This window comes from Triticum dicoccoides, chromosome 5B, assembly GCF_002162155.2.
Source record: "Triticum dicoccoides isolate Atlit2015 ecotype Zavitan chromosome 5B, WEW_v2.0, whole genome shotgun sequence".
In the NCBI taxonomy this organism is placed as follows: domain Eukaryota; kingdom Viridiplantae; phylum Streptophyta; class Magnoliopsida; order Poales; family Poaceae; genus Triticum; species Triticum dicoccoides.
The window spans coordinates 548,935,758-548,954,651 of record NC_041389.1 but is presented as its reverse complement, the minus strand read 5'-3'; the positions used below and the strand labels follow the sequence as shown (position 1 = coordinate 548,954,651).

The window sequence follows — 18,894 nt, the reverse complement described above, 5'->3', positions numbered from 1 at the left end:
TGCATATGACCTTCAACTCTTTTTTATCAGACTGCTTCACTCTATGCTGGCGGTGGATGCCGATTGCATAGCTACCCATTGCCTGGTAAGCAGACTTCTTATCTGGGAAAACTTGCCCAACCTCCAGGCTTCCCGCTCCTAGGCCAGAAGCAGAGTGAAATTCGTTGGTGATGCTCATATCCTGTAAAAACCCAGGTTGCAGTGCCGCCGCGACCGCCCTCTGAGGAGGAACATCTTCTTCTCCGCTTGACTCCGAAGACGCAGAAGAATGATCATCATCATCTAGCGCCTTCGGCAATCCCTCCGAGGACAACAAGTACAACTCATCACAAACAGTTTTATCACCTCTGAGACATGTTTCCAACCAACTTTTGAAAGTCCTGATGTGTTCACATGTAATCCAGTCGTCGCACTGCTCCGGGTGTTTGGAGCGCAGACTGTTCTTGTGTTCATCGACATACGGGGTCACCAAGGTAGAGTTCTATAGAACTGTGTAGTTTGCTTGAGACCAAGAATATCCGTCCCTGCATATTATTGAGTCCCTTCCATGCGTGCCTTTTCCAGTCAGTCTCCCCTCATACCGCGATTTAAGGAGACCTATCTTCTTAAGGCCAGGAATGAAGTCAACACAAAACCCGAGGACATCCTCTATTTGATGGCCCATGGAGATGCTTCCTTCTGGCCTAGCACGGTTACAGACATATTTCTTTAGGACTCCCATGAACCTCTCAAACGGGAACATATTGTGTATAAATACGGGCCCCAGAATGACAATCTCGTCGACTAGATGAACTAGGACGTGTGTCATGATATTGAAGAAGGATGGTGGGAACACCATCTCGAAACTGACAAGACATTGCGCCACATCACTCCTTAGCCTTGGTACGATTTCTGGATCGATCACCTTCTAATATATTGCATTGAGGAATGCACATAGCTTCACAATGGCTAATCGGACGTTTTCCGGTAGAAGCCCCCTCAAGGAAACCGGAAGTAGTTGCATCATAATCACGTGGCAGTCATGAGCCTTTAGGTTCTGGAACTTTTTCTCTGGCATATTTATTATTCCCTTTATATTCGACGACAAGCCAGTCGGGACCTTCATACTGAGCAGTCATTCAAAGAAGATTTCTTTCTCTTCTTTCGTAAGAGCGTAGCTGGCAGGATCTTCATACTGCTTCGGAGGCATGCCGTCTTTTTCGTGCAAACATTGCAGGTCCTCCCGTGCCTCAGGTGTATCTTTTTTCTTTCCATACATGCCCAAGAAGCCTGGCAGGTTCACGCAAAGGTTGTTCATCACGTGCATCACGTCGATTGAAGAGCGGACCTCTAGGTCTTTCGAGTAGGGTAGGTCCCAAAATATAGATTTCTTCTTCCACATGGGCGCGTGTCCCTCAGCGTCATTCGGAACAGCTAGTGTGCCGGGACCCTTTCCAAAGATTACGTGTAAATCATTGACCATAGCAAGTACGTGATCACCGGTATGCATGGTGGGCTTCTTCCGGTGATATGCCTCGCCTTTGAAATGCTTGCCTTTCTTTCGACATTGATGGTTGGTCGGAAGAAATCGACGATGGCCTAGGTACACATTCTTCCTGCATTTGTCCAGGTATATACTTTCAGTGTCATCTAAACAGTGGATGCATGCGTGGTATCCCTTGTTTGTCTGTCCTGAAAGGTTACTGAGAGCGGGCCAATCGTTGATGGTCACGAACAGCAATGCCTTTAGGTTAAATTCCTCCTGTCTGTGCTCATCCCACGTACGTACACCGTTTCCATTCCACAGCTGTAAAAGTTCTTCAACTAATGGCCTTAGGTACACATCAATATCGTTGCCGGGTTGCTTAGGGCCTTGGATGAGAACTGGCATCATAATGAACTTCCGCTTGATGCACATCCAAGGAGGAAGGTTATACATACATAGAGTCACGGGCCAGGTGCTGTGATTGCTGCTCTGCTCCCCGAAAGGATTAATGCCATTCGCGCTTAAAGCAAACCATACGTTCCTTGGGTCCTTTGCAAACTCATTCTAGTACTTTCTCTTGATTTTTCTCCATTGCGACCCGTCAGCGGGTGCTCTCAACTTCCCGTCTTTCTTACGGTCCTCACTGTGCCACGCATCAACTTGGCATGCTCTCCGTTTCTGAATAGACGTTTCAACTGTGGTATTATAGGAGCATACCACATCACCTTCGCAGGAACCCTCTTCCTGGGGGGCTCGCTGTCAACATCACCAGGGTCATCTCGTCTGATCTTATACCGCAATGCACCACATACCGGGCATGCGTTCAGATCCTTGTATGCACCACGGTAGAGGATGCAGTCATTAGGGCATGCATGTATCTTCTGCACCTCCAATCCTAGAGGGCATACGAGCTTCTTTGCTGCGTATGTACTGTCGGGCAATTCATTATCCTTTGGAAGCTTCTTCTTCAATATTTTCAGTAGCTTCTCAAATCCTTTGTCAGGCACAGCATTCTCTGCCTTCCACTGGAGCAATTCCAGTACAGTACCGAGCTTTGTGTTGCCATCTTCGCAATTGGGGTACAACCCTTTTTTTGATCCCCGTACATGCGATCGAACTTCAGCTTCTCCTTTTGACTTTCGCATTGCGTCCTTACATCGACAATGACCCGGCGGAGACATCATCATCGGGCACATCGTCTGGTTCCTCTTGATCTTCAGCAGCTTCACCCGTTGCAGCATCATTGGGCACATCGTCTGGTTCCTCTTGATCTTCACCAGCTCCCCTCGTTGCAGCATCACCGTATTCAGGGGGCACATAGTTGTCATCGTACTCTTCTTCTTCGCCGTCTTCCATCATAACCCCTATTTCTCCGTGCCTCGTCCAAACATTATAGTGTGGCATGAAACCCTTGTAAAGCAGGTGGGTGTGAAGGATTTTCCGGTTAGAGTAAGACATCATATTCCCACATTTAATGCATGGACAACACATAAAACCATTCTGCTTGATTGCCTCAGCCGCTTCGAGAAACTCATGCACGCCCTTAATGTACTCGAAGGTGTGTCTGTCACTGTACATCCATTGCCGGTTCATCTGCATGCATTAAATATAATTAAGTGTGTCAAAAACCATTGCAAAACATCATGAATAGATAATTAAGTGACCAAATTAATAGAAGTTCATCATCACATTAAAACCAAAGTACATACATAGTTCTCATCTAACAACATATAGCTCTCCAGAGCATCTAATTAATTAAACCATACATTGAAACTATGTAAAACATTTCAATGCGAAAACAAATGCGATCATAATCACAATCAAGGTAACAACTGATCCAACTGCATAATGATACCAAGCCTCGGTATGAATGGCATATTTTCTAATCTTTCTAATCTTCAAGCGCATTGCATCCATCTTGATCTTGTGATCATCGGAGACATCCGCAACATGCAACTCCAATATCATCTTCTCCTCCTCAATTTTTCTTATTTTTTCCTTCAAGAAATGGTTTTCTTCTTTAACTAAATTTAACCTCTCGACAATAGGGTCGATTGGAATTTCCGGTTCAACAACCTCCTAGATAAATAAAATCTATGTCATGTTGGTTGGCATAATTGTCATAAACAATAAATGAACCAATAGTTATGAAAAGATAATATATACCACATCCGAATCACAGACAGGACGAGGGCCGATGGGGGTGGATACCAAAACCATCGCACTATATAAGATGCAATAATAAAAGCAAGAAAATAATACAAGTATCTATCTAAACATACAAGTAAGAATATTTTTCCTTTCAGAAAGAAGATAAGAACAAGAGGCTCACCACGGTGGTGCCGGCGATGAGATCGGCGCGGGTGATCGATGTCGGTGAAGACGGGGACGGGGTGTGACGGACCGCTAAACCTAGACAAATATTGAGGAAAATGGAGCTTGGAGGTCAAGCTTGGAGAGGAGAAAGCTTAAGTAGTGTGGCTCGGGCATTCCATCGAACACCTTGTGTGCATAGGAGGTGAGCTAGAGCACCACCAAGCCCTCTCCCCCTCGGCGGCCAGAAAAAACAGAGCAGTGTTTGGGCCAGGAGCCTCATTGGTCCCGGTTGGTGGCATGAACCGAGATTAAAGGGCAGCCTTTGGTCCTGGTTCAAGCCACCAACCGGGACCAATGGTGGTGGGCCAGGAGCGAGGCCCATTGGTCCCGGTTCGTCCCACCAACAGGGACCAAAAGGTCCAGACGAACCGGGACCAATGGCCCACGTGGCCCGGCCGGCCCCCAGGGCTCATGAACCGGGTCCAATGCCCCCATGGGTCCCAGTTCTGGACTGAATCGGGACTAATGGGCTGACCCGGCCTGGACCTTTGCCCCCTTTTCTACTAGTGTCATGGCAGCTCTCAGCCACCTACTTGACAACAAGGCCCAGGGTGTTGGGTTCGTTCCCATGGCCGACGCTCACAGGGTGCTGTGGCTCAGGAGCTGGCTGGGCAAGCACTACTACTAGAGTAGTGCTGCCTGTGAGCGTGCATGATCCCCGACGGTGATGGTGGTGGCGACGACGAAGATGATGACGATGACGATGTACATTTTGTGTAGCTAGGGCTCAAAAACTATTTGATGGTCTATATATTTTGGTGAGGTGGTGTATACTAATCCCTCACGCTGATGGTGAACTTGCGGTGGTAGGACGACACCCTCTTTTGGATGTGGTGGTAGGTTAACACCAAGGTAGTGCTAGGTTGAACTTGCTATGCCGTATGATCATGCATGCTTTACTTCTCTTCTTCTCCAATGTTGTTTGTGTGCTACTTTGCTTACTACTTGTGCTCCATTGATTTTCTGCTTCAACTCTTGCTCTTGTGCATTGCTAGGGCAGGTTGTATGCCATGTTCATCGGTGAGGTTCCAGGGGTTTATAGTTCATGGGAAGAAGCCAATGCACAAGTGGCATCGTATATCAACAGCAACTATAGAGGGTTCAAGACTAGGCAGGCAGCATAACAAGCTTACTCCGCCTGGGTGCAAAAGCACGGAGGCAGCAGTGTCGACAGTGCCAAGGTTGGAGCTGTCAAAGTGGAAGCTGCTAAGGTGGATCGTCAGTTCGTCCTGAAGCTGAAGAACTTCATCATCTTCGCCCAGTTCGTCATCATTGCTGTGTTGTGGCGTTGGTGTGCTAGGTGTGATCATTGTGGGTAAGCTCACCAACTAGGGTACAAGGTAAGCACAACATGTACGCCATATGCAACCAAACACCGTGTTCATGTGCCGCTAGGGCCAATGCAGCCAACCAAACAAAGTGCACTTGCGTATTACCTAATGCAGGGACTAGGAATGTAGGCAACCAAACAAGTTGCATATAGCGTATTAGGGCTTGTTTTTCCTCAACCAGGCTGCATTGAGAAGTGTATGCAATGCAACTACTGTTCAAAACTTGAACCAAACACGCCCTAAGACATGAAAAGGCGAACGAATGTGACCATGCACTAGTGCAGAACCGGGCAATAGCACCGGTTCGTAAGGCCCTTTAGTGCCGGTTCCATAACCGGCACTAAAGTGTGGGCACTAAAGGCCCCCCTCTTTAGTACCGGTTCAGCACGAACCGGTGCTAAAGGGAAACCATGTGGCACGAGCCAGCTCCAGGGGCCTGGAGCCCTTTAGTACCGGTTGGTAAGACCAACCGGTACTATAAGGTTTGGGGGGTTTTTAGTTTTATGATTTCTTTTTCATTTAATTTTGTATTTCCATTTTAATTCTTTTTCGTTTGCTGGTATTTTACGATACTACACATTGTACACGTTATGCATATATATATATATATATATAAATATAAATATAAATATAAATAGAATTTCTAGTAGAACCAATCATGCATATATATATCATCAATTAATGTCTCACAAACCATCATATTAATTAATTCACACATACACACATGTATAGCTATATACAATTGCTCCTACATATGCATGTTGCCTTCGGAGCCAGTGGCATTAGCCTAATTGGTGCCTTCGGAGCATGATGACAATTGGAAGTGGTTTTCATGAGGGCGGTAGCGGGTAATAGTATTCTCCCTTCGGATTTATGACCTGGTCGAGCAAAAATCCCGCTATTTCCTCTTGAAGTGCTTCTACGCGCTCCGTTTCCAGGAGCTTCTCCCGCACCTCTCTGAACTGTTAAGAAGGAGATCAATATGCATGTGTATTAGTTGTGTGACTAGATATCGATAATGGTGTAAAAATTGTGAATAGTGTTTTGACAAGCGTACCCATTCCTGTCTTTGAGATCTGCTCCTTTCGGACGCCATCATGCGAATGTTCTCGCAAACGCAGAATGCACACAGATCAGTCCCCTGCGCCTGCTTCAGGGCCTTTACGAGAATGGAATTTGATCAGATAATAATTAATCAAGCATGATAATTAAAGAGATGGCAGCTAGCTAGCTAGCTAGTACTACTTAATTACTTACCTTGGGTCTTCCCCATTTAAGCTTTTCTTTCCATTCGCCTTCCGTGACGCTGATGAACCTTGCCCAAGCCCTGCCCGCCGACAAAGAAAATGAATAAAGGGGTTATTAAATAGTTCATATCATGAAATGACGAACTAAATAGGCCGATATATATAGTTAATAATGATTGAAATTACCTGTTGACTATCCCAAACAAGATGTTATAGTCAGTTTTTTCTTTGAGTAGTGAGTCCAGTATTTCAACTGTTCCGTTGTCAACTTTAATGATACACAAGACCCAATGATATCTGCATGCACACACGTTTGCATGTCTTAATTAAGCGGGCATATGTAAGCAAAAACATGTAGCTAGCTAGTAGGCAAAAACAGAGAATTTGTAGTACAAGACAGCGTGACTCACTGGAAGTTGTAAGGAAGTAGTATATCTTCATTGTATTTGAGGAGCTTCAAGAACTCTAGCATGCTGTCCTCTACGGCCTTTTGATGACGTGCATCTATTTTCCATGTGTATTCATTAACGGTGTTTGGGTCAATGAACCCAATGCCATAGCGTCCACCTTTTCTCATTTCATACATCTTCATCCTGCATATAATACCACAGAAAAGAATATAGTGAGGATAATTACAGGTAATGATTGATCAGAAGGATCACTACAGCTAGCTTGAGACTTAAATTACATAAAGAAATCATTTACAAACAATAGCAACTGACGATAGATTTGTCGAGTGCGTCTTGATTGTATAACTGAAACAGTTCAGAATACTCAACGGACACAGCTTTCTCATGGTAGTAATGCTCCTTCTTGACATTCACCATGAGGGACAATCGATCGGAAATCTTGGTAATGTTCATGTACCATTGATGCAATTCATACATTCTCGTTGGGAGGTTCTTGACCTTGTCTGGCTCGACCAAAGGTTGGCCCCGGACATATTTCTGTTTTATTTCATCCTCTCTAAGCACAGGCATGGGCTCGATCTCGAGGAGTTGTCCAACAGTGATTTTGAGAACTTCAGCCTGCATTATATGCTCCTCCGTTATTACCACATTGCCCACCTCAGGAACGTAAACTGTTTGCCCACAATAATATTGGGCACGCGTACTGTCATGTGTTGTTGGCACAACAAGCGAGGGGATTGATTGCGCCGCCTGTTCTCTCAGTTGGGGAATGGTTTTCCCGCATTTTTTGACAGCTGCTTCTTGTTTGCTCGATCCCGAGCTCGCCTCCTTATGTAGATGTGCTCGATTTAACTTCCTGATGTGGCGCTCATAGTCTGTGTCAACAGGCTTGGGAGCTGGTGGTTGAGCCATACGAATGAAGTGGTCAATCGTTTTCTCAGGCACTTTCTCCCTTGGCGCCGGTGGCGGTTTCGGTGCAAAATGGGCTTCCACCTCGGACTTCGATATGGCTGCGATTTCCTCCTCGGACCTGTCATAAGCCCTCTACGGAAGAGGCGTGAGGCTTGGACCATATTTATATCGCTTGCCTCCGCCTGTACTTCCTGTACTACCTCGACTCGTACCGCTATGCACCATAGCTGCGGGGTGTCTCTTCTGTGATTGCTGAGGCGGCGGAGATGGCTGACGGGGCTGAGTTGGACGAGGAGGAGTGGCTGCCTGAAGCTGTGCCGGACTTGGAGGAGGAGTGGCCTGAGGTTGTGCCGGACTTGGAGGAGGAGTGGCCTGACACTTTGCCGGACTTGGTGGACTTGCAGGAGCGGGAGACTGCTGACTCGGTGGCGGACTTCGACGAGGAGTCGGCTGACGCGGTGTCGGTGGCCTTCGAAAGATGATGCAATCCTTTTTCCATAGGATGATACGATGTTTGGTGTCTCCGAGAAAGCGCTCGTCGTCACCTCCAGGATAGTCAAGCTCTAGCTCCGAATATGGGTCCACCACCTCATCAACCAAGACACGAGCATAGCCCGCTGGAATTGGGTTGCAATGGAAGGTTGCCTCGGGGGGATTTGTAAAAGCAACGGCGTCCGCCACCTTCATGGATATGTTCTTCATTTTGACGTGTAGCTCGCAGCTAGTGTTCTCCGTGATGTCATCCATGGGGTATCTACCCAGCATTGCGTCGTCCGGGGCGGAACCCACGCTGCTTCTCGGCATGGATGGGGCGGTGCTATCCAATGATGGATCATTCGCTAGCTGCTGCAGCTGCTGAGACACCCTTTGCTGGGTAAGTGAGTCGATCTGCTCCTGCTGCCGCTGGAATTTGACTACCAATTCTGCTTGACTTTCTTCTAGGCCTTGAAGGCGTTCATAGTCCCGCTTCCTCTGCTCCTCCTCCATCTTCCTCTTCTTCTCCTCCGCAATCTTCTTTCTCGCACGGGTTCTGTAGTCGGTGTTCCAGTCTGAAAACCCCTCATACCACGGAATAGCGCCCTTGCCTCGTGTTCTTCCCGGTTGTTCAGGATTTCCCAGGGCACGCCTAAGCTCGTCGTTCTCTCTGTTGGGCTGGAACACCCCCGATCGTGCCTCTTCTATTGCAACAAGTATCGCATCGTCGGCTCCCTTCAGACTTGCCCTCGTCGAAACATTGCCTGTCTTCGGGTCCAACTCCCCCCCATGCGCATAGAACCAAGTCCTGACCCTGGGGGGCCAGCTCTTAGTAACCAGAGTGGCACCTGCATCCTCCATATCTTTCTCAGACTTATCCCACTTAGGCATTGCCACCGCATAGCCACCTGGCCCCAGCTTATGGAACTTATCCTTGTTTTTGGCATTCTTCTTGTTTATTCTCGACCGTTCCTTAGCTAATTTCGAATCCTTGAATTTCACGAAATCGTCCCAATGAGCACGTTGGTTCTCTAGTGTTCCCTCGAATACTGGAGTCTTCCTTCCTCCCTTGACGTACTTGTCCCATTCACGATTCTTGTGGTTCTTGAATGCAACCGCCATCTTCCTAAGAGCAGCGTCCTTGACTTTCTGCACATCTGCTTCTGTGAAATGATCTGGTAGGGTGAAATGTTCCATGAGAGTATCCCAAAGCAGATCTTTTTGATTCTTGTCGACAAAAGTAACATCTGGACGTGGAGCAGCGTCCTCTTTGCCTTTTTGTCTTTTGTCTTTTGCTGGCTCTCTCCATTCTTGAAGGGAGATCGAGAGTTGGTCCTTCACAAGAACTCCGCACTGACGAATGAACTTGTCCGCAATCTTCTTAGGCGCTAATGGTTCGCCATTAGGTCTGACTGCCTCGATATTGTACTTTACGCCCTGCTTCAACTTTTTGTTCGGGCCTCGTTTCGTCCTTTTGCCTGAAGATTTGCTCGATCCGGATGGCTGAAAGAACAAAGATCGATTCGTTAATATATCTTCAAGTCATTTAAAACATGTGATGATCACCAGATACCTGCTTATATAAATATATATACCTCGCCGGTCTTTGTTGTTTCAGGATCAACATGTTCTTCGTCATTGTCATAATCGTAGTTCATGACTTCATCGATTCGGTCGTCGCGATCGAATATCATAACACCCTCTCCGGTGTTGTTTAGAAATTCGGAGCCGTCATAATTTTCTTCATTCTGATCATCATCTGGCCCGCGTATCATATCGAACATGGTCTGTTCTCCCTCTCTGTCGGTATTGTCTGTCATAGCTTTTATTTAACTAATTCAAAAGAAATATAAAACAATTTAGTATTCAAATTACATCGTCTCGAATAATAGATATAATCTCGAATACTTCGTCTAGAATAATAGATATAATCTCGAATACATCGTCTTGAATAATATATAATATTGAATAGTACATCACTCGCTAGCTAATTAAAGATCGAATACTACAGAAGAATCTAGGACACTCGCGGTTCCTGCGGCGCGGGCGGTGGACACCCAAAGAGAAGGAACCCTCACAGGATCATAGCTGAAGTGAGATCCCTGAAGATACTGCCAGGTATTGGAGAAGCTGCCGCCCTCTAACACAACCATGTAGCGATGGACGTGCTCGTCCTCCTCCCTGACACGGCGACGTACCACCTCCGGCGGGGCCGGGTCCCTCCACACCGAAATTGGCCCACGCGAACGCCACCAAACGAGATCAGGGTCGACGACGGGACCCGGGGCCTGGTTCCTCATCAAGCGGCGCGCCCCTCCAGGCATCACCTCCCAGTGCCAGCCCGGCGGAGCCCAGTCCCGGACATGGGTCGGCTGGACGTCGTCGCGGACGGGTCGACGACGAGGATGCGGGCCGGGCATCGTCGAGAACAAATACTAGCTATATGCCCGCAAAAAGTAACATTTTTTAATGATTGGATTTTGATAACTAAAATTTCTAACATTTCTATATAACACTAATTATGCTAATCTAAATAATCTAAATAACACTAAAATTTCTAACATTTCTAACATTTCTATATAACACTAGTTTCTAACATTTCTATATAACACTAATTTCTAACTGATTAAACACTAATTATATCCATCTAACATGCATTCATACATATATAATAGTGAAAAAAATAATAATCTAAACTGATTAAACATACAAAATACGTGTGTGTGTGTGTGTACTAATTAAACACTAATTATCTAAACTAATTAAACATACAAAATAATAATCTAAATAATCTAAACTAATTAAAGACTAATTATCTAAACTAATTAAACATGCTTGTGTGTGTGTCTGTACGGGCTCGGGGAGGGCTCACAGCGGGCGAGGTGACGGCGAGGCGACGGCCGGGGCGGCGTCGGCGGGGACGGCGCGACGGGGACGGGGACGGCGCGACGGGGACGGGGACGGCGCGACAGGGACGGGCCCGGGGCGGCGATGGAGACGAGGGCGGCGACGGGGACGGGGGCGGTGACGGAGACGAGCGGCGACGGAGACGATCGAGGGCGGCGGCGACGGCAACGGAGACGGAAACAGAGGAACGAACAGAGAGGGAAACTGAAATTTTCATAGCCGTTGTATATATAGAAGGCGCCTTTAGTACCGGTTGGAGCCACCAACCAGTACTAAAGGCCTGCTTTGGCCAGGCCAAGCGGCGGGAAGCGACCCCCTTTAGTACTGGGTGGTGGCACAAACCGGTACTAAAGGCCCCCCCTTTAGTACCGGTTTGTGCCACGACCCGGTAGTAAAGGGGGTGCGCTGGCGCAGGTGCGGTGCGGCAAGTTTAGTCCCACCTTGCTAGCCGAGGGGCGACCGCACTGGTTTATAAACCCCCGTGCGGTCGCTCTCTCGAGCTCCTCTATAATGCAGGCTTACTGGGCCTACGTGTTCTTTGCAGCCCTGTGGGCCCACTTGGCCTTTGCGGGCCTGTATCCTAGCCCAACGACAGGTTGGGTTTCTTGTCGTATGCAGGCCGCTCTGGCCTAGTAGGCGGGCTTTTTTTTATTTTATTTTTTGCTTTATTTATTTTTGTGTTGTTTTTTTATGTATTTAGAGTTTCTTTGTGAACATTTTTGTTTTAGGTACAAAAAATTACAAACTTTCTGTTAGCGCTTTTTTTTTGCTTTATTTTTTTTGTGTATTTAGAGTTTCTTTGTGAACATTTTTGTTTTAGGTACGAAAAATTACAAACTTTCTCTTAGTGCCCGTAGTTTTCAAATTTGAATAGTTTAAATTTTGAATTATTTGAAATTAGTGTGAATCACTAGTTTGTGAATAACTTAACTTTTAAAATCAGTAAAGGCATGAAAGAATTTGTTTGCACATAAAATTTCTTCGCGTTTCAAATGCCAAAACACATAACTACCCTAACTATTACAGAGATTCCCCTCTTGGTGCGAAACACAGAAGAAAGTGATGATAGCTAGTGAAGCCGATCACATCCCAGATCTTTGGGTGTGAAACTTTTTCTTCGCGTGTGTCCCTTTGCGCCGTAACCATGGAAAATCTTCATCATTTAACGGGATGCTCAGGTCAATATTCACTATGAATGGAGCAATTTCATCAAACTTTTCATAATCTTCTGACTTGTCTGTCTTGTCATCCACTCCCACGATGTTTCTCTTCCCAGAAAGAACTATGTGCCGCTTTGTCTCATCGTACGATGCATTCGCTTCCTTATCTTTTCTTTTACTTGGCTTGGTAGACATGTCCTTCACATAGAAAACCTGTGCCACATCATTGGCTAGGAAGAATGGTTCGTCTGCATACGCAAGATTGTTGAGATCCACTGTTGTCATTCCGTACTGCGGGTCTTCCGTTACCCCGCCTTGTGTCATATTGACCCATTTGCACCGAAACAAAGGGACCTTTAAACCACGTCGATAGTCAAGTTCCCATATGTCCTGTATATAACCATAATATGTTTCCTTTCCCGTCTTGGTTTCTGCATCAAAGAGGACACCACTGTTTTGGTTGGTGCTCTTCTTATCTTGGGCGATCGTGTAAAATGTATTACCATTTATCTCGTACTCTTTGAAAGTCATTATATTCGAAGATGGTAACTGGGACAGCAAGTACAGGTCATCTTCAATAGAGGTGTCATGCATGGTACGTGTCTGCAACCAGCTGGCGAAACTCCTGGTTTGTTCACGTGTAATCCAGTCATCAGACCGCTCCGGATGTTTGGAGCGTAGCAAATTCTTGTGTTCATCCATATACGGAGCCACCAAGGCGGAATTATGTAGAACTGTGTAGTGTGCTTCAGTGAGAGAATGTCCGTCCATACATATTATTTGTTCCCCTCCTAGCGTGCCTTTTCCATCCAGTCTGCCGTTATGCCGCGATTCAGGAACACCAATCGGCTTAAGGTCAGGAATAAAGTCAATACAAAACTCAATGACCTCCTCATTTTGATGGCCCTTGGAGATGCTTCCTTCTGGCCTAGCACGGTTATGAACATATTTCTTTAAGACTCCCATGAACCTCTCAAAGGGTAACATATTGTGTAGAAATACAGGACCCAAAATGTTAATCTCTTGGCACATGTGAACTAGGACGTGTGTCATGATGTTGAAGAAGGATGGTGGGAACACCAACTCGAAACTGACAAGACATTGCACCAAATCATTCTGTAATCTTGGTATGATTTTTGGATCGATTACCTTCTGAGAGATTGCATTGAGAAATGCACATAGCTTCACAATGGCTAATCGAACGTTTTCCGGTAGAAGCCCCCTCAATGCAACCGGAAGCAGTTGCGTCATAATCACATGGCAGTCATGAGACTTTAGGTTCTGAAACTTTTTCTCTGCCATGTTTATTATTCCCTTTATATTCGACGAGAAGCCAGACGGTACCTTAATACTGAGCAGGCATTCAAAGAAGATTTTCTTCTCTTCTTTGGTAAGAGCGTAGCTTGCATGACCCTGATGTATGCCGTCTTCTCCGTGCATACGTTGCTGGTCCTTCCGTGCCTCAGGTGTATCTTTTGTCTTCCCATACACGCCCAAGAAGCCAAGCGGGGTCACGCAAAGATTCTTCGTCACGTGCATCACATCGATTGCGGAGCGGACCTCTAGGTCTTTCCAATATGGCAGGTCCCAAAATATAGATATCTTCTTCCACATGGGTGCGCGTCCGTCAGCGTCCTTTGGAACAGATTTTCCGCCAGGACCCTTTCCAAATATCACCTTCAAATCCGTGACCATATCATGTACATCAGCACCAGTACGGTGGCGCGGCTTCGTCCGGTGATCCGCCTCACCTTTGAAATGCTTGCCTTTCTTTCTTACGGGATGCCTGCTCGGAAGAAATCGACGATGTCCCAGGTACACATTCTTCTTACAACTATTCAAATATATACTGTCGGTATCATCCAAACAGTGCATGCATCCGTGGTATCCCTTGTTTGTCTGTCCTGAAAGGTTACTGAGAGCAGACCAATCATTAATGGTCACGAACAGCAATGCCTTTAGGTCAAATTCTTCCTGTTTGTGCTCATCCCATGCACGCACACCTGTTCCATTCCACAGTTGTAAGAGTTCTTCAACTAATGGCCTTAGGTACACATCAATGTCGTTGCCGGGTTGTTTAGGGCCTTGGATGAGCACTGGCATCATAATGAACTTCCGCTTCATGCACAACCAAGGAGGAAGGTTATACAAACATAGAGTCACATGCCAGGTGCTATGGTTGCTGCTCTGCTCCCCAAAAGGATTAATGCCATCTGCGCTTAGACCAAACCATACGCTCCTTGCGTCATCTGCAAACTCCTTCCGGTACTTTCTTTCGATTTTTCTCCACTGCGACCCGTCAGCGGGTACTCTCAACTTTTCGTCTTTCTTACGGTCTTCTCTGTGCCATCGCATCGCCTTGGCATGCTCTTTGTTTTGGAATAAACGTTTCAACCGTGGTATTATAGGAGAATACCACATCACCTTGGCAGGAATCTTCTTCCTGGGGCGCTCGCCCTCGACATCACCATGCTCATCGCGGCTGATCTTATAGCGCAATGCGCCACATACCGGGCAAGCGTTCAAATCCTTGTACTCACCGCGGTAGAGGATGCAATCATTAGGGCATGCATGTATCTTCTGCACCTCTAACCCTAGAGGGCAGACAACCTTCTTTGCTTCATACGTACTCTCGCGCAATTCGTTGTCCTTTGGAAGCATATCCTTTATCATTACCAGCAACTTTCCAAATCCCTTGTCAGATACACCATTCTCTGCCTTCCATTGCAGCAATTCCAGTGTGGTGCCCAGCTTTTTCTTGTCACCTACGCAATTCGGGTACAACAATTTTTTGTGATCCTCTAACATGCGCTGCAACTTCTTCTTCTCCAAATCACTTGCGCAGTTTCTCTTTGCATCGGCAATGACCCGACCTAGATCATCAACGGGCTCATCTGATGCCTCTTCTTTAGCTTCTTCCTGCATTGCCGGCTCAGCTTCTTCCCCCATTGTTGTATCATCGTATTCAGGGAACCCATGGCCAGGATAGTTGTCGTCGTCCTCTTCTTCTTCATTGTCTTCCATCATAACCCCTCTTTCTCCGTGCTTGGTCCAAACATTATAGTGGGGCATGAAACCGGACTCAAACAGGTGGACGTGAATGGTTCTTGACGTAGAGTAATTGCGACCTTTCTTACAGCCAGCGCATGGACAAGGCATAAAACCATCCGCCCGCTTGTTTGCCTCAGCCGCAAACAGAAAAGTATGCACGCCCTCAACGAACTAGGGAGAGCATCGGTCATCGTACATCCATTGCCGGCTCATCTTCATTACACAACACCGAATAGACCAAATTAATACAAGTTCATACAACACTTAAATGCAACAAACAAATAACTCTCTAGCTAAAGCATTTAAATGCAACAACAAATGCGATCAAGATCGGAACTAAGGTAACAATTGATCCAACAACATAATGATACCAAGCCTCACTATCGATGGCATATTTTCTAATCTTTCTAATCTTCAAGCGCATTTTCTCTTTCTTGATCTTGTGATCATCGACGACATCGGCAACATGCAACTCCAATTCCATCTTCTCCCCCTCAATTCTTTTCAATTTTTCTTTCAAGTACTCGTTTTCTCTTTCAACTAAATTTAACCTCTCGACAATAGGGTCGGTTGGAATTTCCGGTTCACATACCTCCTAGATAAAAATATCTATGTCAACTTGATGTGCATAATTTGTCAAAAACACGAAATGCAACAAATAGTTTTAAAAGAGAATATACCACATCCGAATCATAACAAGGACGAGGGCCGAAGGGGACGGATATCAAAACCATGGCACTATGTATAACAAACAACGTACGGGTAAGATAATTATTATACGAGTAACTATATATCCAAATCACACAAACATCAATTTTTATATAAAATTTCATGAACAAGAGGCTCACCACAAGGTGGTGCCGGCGACGGGACGGTGCGGGCGATCGACGGTGGTTACGACGGAGATTTAGAAGGCACTAAGTAAACCACACCTACATATGCAAACTAAGTGTTATTTTAACCTCAAATTGCATATAAATCAAATACTAGCATATATATATATATATATATTTCCTCCCAAATTACTAAACTCACAAATTAATAACTATATAAAGCATTGCAAGAGCTAATCTAGCAATGAGAGATGAAAGGACAAAGTTGCTAACCTTTGTGATCATTTGAATGGATGGGGGCCTTCAAATCTTGACAAATTTTGGGCAAAATGTGTGATGAGCTCGAGAGGAAGAGGGGAAGAACAGAGAGGAGAGGGGAAAGGGGAAGAACAGAGCGAGCTCGGGTGGACGAAGGGTTTATGTAGGACGACCTTTAGTACCGGTTCGTGCCAAGAACCGGTACTAAAGGTGCTGGAGGGAGCCCAGACTGACAACATCCTGCCACCACTCTCATTAGTACCGGTTCGTGGCATGAACCGGTGCTAAAGGTTAGCCACGAACCGGTACTAATGAGAGCGGCCCGGCTAGCCGTTGGAACCGGCACTAATGTATACATTTGTGCCGGCTCAAATACAAACCGGCACTAATGTGCTTCACGTTTGACCCTTTTTCTACTAGTGATGTTCTGAACGGCCCGGTGCTGCACTTGCCGGCAGTTGTATTTTGTTATCTTGGGACCAAAACTTTGTATTGGTAAGTACCCTACAACTTATCTTATTAAACTTTACATATACCTAGAAAATATGTATATGATTTCACAGATTTTTTATTCATTTTTAAACTTTGAAATCATAGTTGTGCTTTTTGACAAATTCCAGGCTTCAATCTAAAATGCCGCTGTCAACGAGGAAGTGCTTCCTTAGTGCGATCGAGGCAGCAGCCTTTTGGAGCAAATATAATAGTGTGACTGACGTAGGCGGGTTATAAAAAATACCACATTAGATTTTTGTCTACTTGAAGTAAAAGAGAAGAGAAGAGAAGAGAGAAGAAAAGCAACTTATAGATTTATAATTGGCTTACTATTAACAGACGCAGATGCACTAAGGCTGGCCATAGTGGGAACTATCATCGAAAATGCCTAGGAGCTCTCGGCGACTCCCCTCACTGTAATCCATCCCATCCACTAGCATTGGGATTCGGACTCGCTATATTAGCTCCGTCGTATTCACACCATTTAACGTCTAGTATTCATTTCTACAGTGTGGTATATCACCTGAACAGTTCAACGCGCTTTCTCCCCGCGTCCAGACAAAGTCACATCCTCCTGTCCTTCTCCCCCTCTCATCCGCCAACTCCAAACTACCCATATGAATTTAAGGCACATGCTCCTCAATTTCTCGCAACGGCTCAATCCTCACTAACAACGGTCATCTTCCTCCTCTCGTCAGATATAAAATACTTGCAGCTTGCAGCTTCCTCACTACTGCATATCATACCATCAAGAACAATTCATATACACCATCAAGAACAGCTTCCTCCCTTGTACATGGTTCGCATTGCCATGTCTAGCTCAAGCGCTCCCATGTCAAGCTCCAGCTCCCCCTTGTTTCTCTAGCTCCCCCCTTGTTTCTCTTGAGGAGCAGCCACCACTTCCACTCATGATTTGCCCTTCCTGCAACAATGGGATGGTTCAGTGGTGGGTCTCTCGCACGACAAACAATCCAGGCAAGCGCTTTTACAAGTGCGAGCACAAGTGGGTATGTCCTAATACTTTTTTCAATTTTTCTGTTCTATCCAGTCCTAGTGCGATATCCCATCTTCATTTTTTCTTTCGTTTTTGCAAGACTCGCAAGTGCAACTTTTGGAAATGGGAGGAGAACTACATCAACGTCATACGTGCCAAGTAGCCAAGGCTGTTCACCGTCTCGGCCCGCGAAGACACGAAATTCCACCGCATCATCATCGCTCTCCTCCTAGTCAATTTGCTCGCTCTGTTCTTCGTATGCTGCAAGGTCGCTTGAAGCCGCCATGACCTCTCCTGACTCGTGCCTGTCCTTCAAGTTCAAGCCGCTTACCAATGAATAAATATGTTTATCTGTATTGTCTATAACAAGTTGTCATCCACCGGCAAATTATGTTTTTATATTTATGCACCCTCTGATTAGATGTTGTAATCGTGTATCACAACTTGTACCCCCTTGATATATTCATAATCGGATGTATGATATATTTATTTTTCATTATCCACCTAATTGATTACCTCACTTCACTATCACTCCTCATTTTCCAGATTAACGCCGACATTAATGTTCATTATTTACGTCCAACCGCTGGTCCACGTCACGTTGTAGCCGCTTCTCAATAAATAACATCTCCCCCCCAAGTCAACAATTACCTGCCCAAAAGCCTGCTTGAACAGTCGTAAATGCATCTGTACAACCATCAATCTCGCCGACCAGGTGTCCCCACACGCTTGCTTCCTCCAATTATAAACACCACCCCCCTACACATGTCGGCACAAATCGATTCCGTTCCAACCAGACACCAAATCGGGGCAGCCATGCCATAGGCTTCAGCACGCACTGCAAGATCTGGTTATATCAGGGTCAGACTGTATAAGTGAATTCAGGGTCAGATTGCTTGAGCTCAGCAAAATAATCCATTGTCTTCTTAGCATCTTCATTTCCCTGGTCTCTGCTTAGTTTCACGCACAAGGTCCTCAGGCATC

General features: G+C 45.8%; 1 protein-coding gene and 1 long non-coding RNA gene across 2 annotated transcripts in view; both read left to right on the top strand.

Moving 5' to 3' along the window:
* The window catches only part of LOC119310043 (O-acyltransferase WSD1-like), a 44,685-nt gene that overhangs the window by 8,437 nt on the left and 17,354 nt on the right, over positions 1-18,894 (top strand). The window lies entirely within an intron of this gene.
* Positions 17,586-18,418, top strand: LOC119311510. Its single transcript, XR_005151092.1, has 2 exons — positions 17,586-17,923; positions 18,011-18,418. It is a non-coding gene; the product is annotated as an uncharacterized LOC119311510 (long non-coding RNA).